Here is a 6,049-nt window from a genome sequence, read left to right as displayed (position 1 = left end):
ATCTAGAGTCTAAACAAGTCGTTGTACATGCATGAAATATACAATCTAATCAAACATGTATTTAAATCTAATCTAATCAAACATGTATAAATCTAATATAATCAAACATGTATAATAGATGATCAAACACAAACCAGGTATAAAGTATAATCTAGAGTCTAAACAAGTCGTTGTACATGCATGAAATATACAATCTAATCAATCATGTATTTAAATCTAATTTAATCAAACATCATGTACATAAATCTAGAATATAATCAAACATGTGTATAAATATAATATAATCAAACATGTATAAAACTTATAACATGTATAATCTATAGTCTAAACTCCATGTATAAAGTATAATCTAGAGTCAAACACAAACCAGGTATAAAGTATAATCTAGAGTCTAAACTCCATGTATAAAGTATAAAGTATAATCCAGAGTCAAACATAAACCAGGTATAAAGTATAATCTAGAGTCTAAACTCCATGTACATGCATGAATATATATAATATGAAAGTATATAAAAAGATAAATGTAAATGAGCTATAAAGTCTGGAGCAAATCAACAGGGATCATCATGTCGGCTACGAACTGAGAGACCATCTGAAGGGGAGTCCTGCAAAAGTAGAATTTATTTAAATATTAAATATAATATATATATCTCTCTAGACGTGCATGTACATCAAATATATATATACCAAAAACCATAACTAACCTGTACACTAACAGCATCTAAAGAATCTCTCCTACGCACATGCTCAGAGCTCAAGGAAGGAGTGACATGAGCTAACTGTCAATTTAAGGATTAGTCCACAATCAATTTAAATGATCTACAAATTAAAACTTAGAACTCTAGATTATTTAAATTAAACATGAGATCTATATATATAGATTTATCAGGTACAAATTTGCAATGTATGTATACATATCTTCTAAAATTTTAAACGCACATGTACATGTACATACCTGTGTATCACCTAGAGTAGGCTGTATAGTCTGATCCTGTCCCGTGATCATATCAACAACATCACTCGTGCCAGCATATCTCTCTCTAGCTGTACGTATCACTGAGGAGTGCAAGGGGCTAACTAGATGAGTGGGCATCGTGGATGAAGTGTCTGACTGTAGTAGCATGTCCATAAATCCAGTATGGCTCAAATCTCTCAGCTGATCCTCAAATGAGTCCAAACCCTCATCTGTGATATGTACCTGATCAGCTCGTATCTCCTCACATGAATCCAACTGGCCGTCATCTGTGATATGGAGCTCATCAACTCGTAGCTCCTCCTCTGCAGCAACAGAGTGATCTGTAGGTGGGTCAGTGCCTGGAGCATGCATAGAGTGATGAGAATGCTGTGACTGCCTCGGGGTATGCGTCGATGCCGCTGTAGCTTGAACATCTCTAAGAATCTCCTCTCTAACATCACCCAATGGTATCCCAAGTCGAGATGAAATAAAACTATAAGCATGTAGTAGGTCCTCGACTAAATACTGCGACATCTATACATGTCTACTACCTCCGACTATAGCTGCTACCTCATCTGGGGAGGGGATGCCAGCAGAAATATACCGATCATCTGAATCTGAAGCCCCCCCATGACTAGAAGATGCATGATCTATGGATGATCGCGAACGTGGTTGACTCATCATATATCTGCCCACCCTGTCAGAAGATATGGTGGCTACTGCTAATGCAATATGTCCAATCCTATCAATTGCTTCTCTCTGAGAAGCAATCACAACGTGATCTGCTATGGGTGCCATGGCTGGGACTACTGCAGGAAATCTCTGGCCAACAAGGTCCCTGTGTCTAGGCGGAGCTCTATCACGCCTACGATATGCATCTCTATCAGCAATCCTGCCCCTCCCCTGTCCATAATATCTCGGAATATCAAGGTAGTTTGGTTTCATCTGACAATGAACCTCAGCAAATACCTGTTGTGCAAAGTATAATGGAATCTGGTCGTTATTAGGATAACGACCATGGGCTGCTAAGAATCGTGGGTAAATCAGTGATGCAACCTGTGGGTCGATACATCTGGTAACCTGATATCCCCTCACCTTACTCTTCTCCTGATATTGTGGGAAGCATCTCTCCTTGATGGTCTCCTTCGAGACCACCCCCACCACATCAGCAAAACAATGAGGACCCCTCACCTCACTCCTCAACTGTTTATATATATCCTCTATAACCTCAGGTGAGAATGAGGTATGAGATACTAAGCGGTCCCTCAATGTCTGCAAACTGTCAAAAATGGACGTGCACGTACTCTTGTACACGCCATCAGTACGAGGGTCATCTAGTATGGCCCTCAACCTATGCAACTCTCGATCACTGTAATGAAAAATAGTAGCAATGTCGGGCAAGGGGGGATCATGCTGTGGAGGATCCTGCTATCGTGGCTCCTGATGTGGAGCCTACGCAGGTGGATCCTGATCAGGAGCCTGCGAAGGTGGATCCTGATCAGGAGCCTGCAAAGGTGGATCCTGATCAGGAGCCTGCGAAGGTATATCCTGGGATGCCATCTATCTAGGTACATGTCATAAAGTTAAAATAAATACGTAAGCAGAGAGAGAGAGATCATTTTCATGAGAGAGAGAGAGAGAGATCATTTTCATGAGAGAGAGAGAGAGAGATTATATACATATAAATCTTCATGACAGAGAGAGAGATCATTTTCATTTTCAAAAAATACATGTAAAAATTTCAAATATTTCAGTGAGAGAGAGAGAGAGTTCATATATTTCAGATCTAGAGATAACATATATTTCAGAGAGATAGAGAGATCTAATGTACATGTACATATCTAAATCTTTGACATACATAAAAAATTCAAGAATAGAGAGATCTAACACGTCATATGTATGTTAGGACACTATATTATCCTACGGGGAATGTCATATGTACAGTAGGATGTTATAAGGGGTCATATGTGGGTCTAACCACATATGACCCCTTAGGACACTATATGATCCTAAGGGGAATGTCATATGTATAGTAGGATGTTATAAGGGGTCATATGTGGGTCTAACCACATATGACCCCTTAGGACACTATATGATCCTAAGGGGAATGTCATATGTACAATAGGATGTTATAAGGGGTCACGCATGTGTTAATGCATGTTGACCCCTTAGGACCACATACGACCCCTTAAGATAGTATGTGATGGACTAAGGGGTATGTCGTTCACACTAGGATTCTATAAGGGGTCACGCATGTGTTAATGCATGCATGAGCCCTTAGGACCACATATTCAACCCCTTAGGACACATAGGAAATTTCATATGTACAGTAGGATGTTATTAGGGGTCATATGTGACCTACTAAGGGGTCACGTATGTGTCAATGCATGCGTGGCCCCTTAGGACCACATATGACCCCTTAAGACGCTATGTGATGAACTAAGGGGTATGTCGTTCACACTAGGATTTTATAAGGGGTCATATGTCGTTATAGGATTTTATAAGGGGTCATATGTGGGTCTAACCACATATGACCCCTTAGGACACTATATGATCCTAAGGGGAATGTCATATGTACAATAGGATGTTATAAGGGGTCACGCATGTGTTAATGCATGTTGACCCCTTAGGACCACATACAACCCCTTAAGATAGTATGTGATGGACTAAGGGGTATGTCGTTCACACTAGGATTCTATAAGGGGTCACGCATGTGTTAATGCATGCATGAGCCCTTAGGACCACATATTCAACCCCTTAGGACACATAGGAAATGTCATATGTACAGTAGGATGTTATTAGGGGTCATATGTGACCTACTAAGGGGTCACGTATGTGTCAATGCATGCGTGGCCCCTTAGGACCACATATGACCCCTTAAGACGCTATGTGATGAACTAAGGGGTATGTCGTTCACACTAGGATTTTATAAGGGGTCATATGTGGTTATAGGATTTTATAAGGGGTCATATGTGGTCTAACCACATATGACCCCTTAGGACACTATATGATCCTAAGGGGAATGTCATATGTACAGTAGGATGTTATAAGGGGTCACGCATGTGTTAATGCATGTTGACCCCTTAGGACCACATACGACCTCTTAAGATAGTATGTGATGGACTAAGGGGTATGTCGTTCACACTAGGATTCTATAAGGGGTCACGCATGTGTTAATGCATGCTTGAGCCCTTAGGACCACATATTCAACCCCTTAGGACACATAGGAAATGTCATATGTACAGTAGGATGTTATTAGGGGTCATATGTGATCTACTAAGGGGTCACGTATGTGTCAATGCATGTGTGGCCCCTAGGACCACATACGACCCCTTAAGACGCTATGTGATGAACTAAGGGGTATGTCGTTCACACTAGGATTTTATAAGGGGTCATATGTGGTTATAGGATTTTATAAGGGGTCATATGTGGGTCTAACCACATATGACCCCTTAGGACACTATATGATCCTAAGGGGAATGTCATATGTACAGTAGGATGTTATAAGGGGTCACGCATGTGTTAATGCATGTTGACCCCTTAGGACCACATACGACCCCTTAAGATAGTATGTGATGGACTAAGGGGTATGTCGTTCACACTAGGATTCTATAAGGGGTCACGCATGTGTTAATGCATGCGTGAGCCCTTAGGACCACATATTCAACCCCTTAGGACACATAGGAAATGTCATATGTACAGTAGGATGTTATTAGGGGTCATATGTGACCTACTAAGGGGTCACGTATGTGTCAATGCATGTGTGGCCCCTAGGACCACATACGACCCTTAAGACGCTATGTGATGAACTAAAGGGTATGTCATTCACACTAGGATTTTATAAGGGGTCATATGTGGTTATAGGATTTTATAAGGGGTCATATGTGGGTCTAACCACATATGACCCCTTAGGACACTATATGATCCTAAGGGGAATGTCATATGTACAGTAGGATGTTATAAGGGGTCATATGTGACCTACTAAGGGGTCACACATGTGTTAATGCATGCGTGACCCCTTAGGACAAGATACAACCCCTTAAGACACTATGTGATGGACTAAGGGGTATGTCGTTCACACTAGGATTTTATAAGGGGTCATATGCAGTTCTAAGGGGTCATGCATATGTTATAACAAATGCATGACCCCTCAGAACCACATATGACCCCTTATGACACTATGTGATCCTAAGGGGAATGTCATATGTATAGTAGGATGTTATAAGGGGTCCTATGTGACCTACTAAGGGGTCACGCATGTGTTAATGCATGCGTGACCCCTTAGGACCACATAGGACCCCTTAAGATGCTATGTGATGGGTTTTGGGATATGTCATTCACACTAGGATTGATTTTATAAAGGGTCATATGTGATTCTAATGGGTCATGCATGTGTTAAGACACTATTTGATGGACTAAGGGGTATGTCATTCACCCTACAATTTTATAAGGGGTCATATGCGATTCTAAGGGGTCCCGCATGTGTTATAACACGTGTGACCCCTTTAGAATTACGTATGACCCCTTAGGACACTAGATGTGATCCTAAAGGGAATGTCATACATGTACACTATTATATTATATGTGATCCTCTATGACCTCCTAAGGGAACGTATAGTGTCATATGTGGTCTTAAGGGGTCATGTTGTGCATGTAATAGGATGTGAAAATGGGTCACATTGTAGAGGAAATTTATTTTGTCTAATTTGTTTAAATTTGGTATCTAAATTTTCTAATGTTTATTTAAATTAATTTTTTTAACGTTTTTCTTTTTTTGCTAATGTTTTTCTAAGTTCTGATTTACTACAGGGTAGTTTTCTATGTTTTTCATAACAATTTTTTAAAATGTTGAAAAAAATATACATCTATACAATTATGTAATTTTAAAAACAAATTTACACATTTCAATCAAAACATTAAATTATCAAACATTTTTCTAAAATAATGAAAAACAATAAATTATCAAACATTTTTCTAAAATGTTGAAAACCAATAACTATATATAATTATTTAATTAAAAAATTAAATTAACAAATAAATTATTTACAAATTTAATAAAAAAAGACATTATTAAACCAAACAAAGGGTTATTTT

The sequence above is a fragment of the Cryptomeria japonica genome, chromosome 2 (genome assembly GCF_030272615.1).
Source record: "Cryptomeria japonica chromosome 2, Sugi_1.0, whole genome shotgun sequence".
NCBI classification, from domain to species: domain Eukaryota; kingdom Viridiplantae; phylum Streptophyta; class Pinopsida; order Cupressales; family Cupressaceae; genus Cryptomeria; species Cryptomeria japonica.
Note: the sequence above shows the minus strand (reverse complement) of the source record.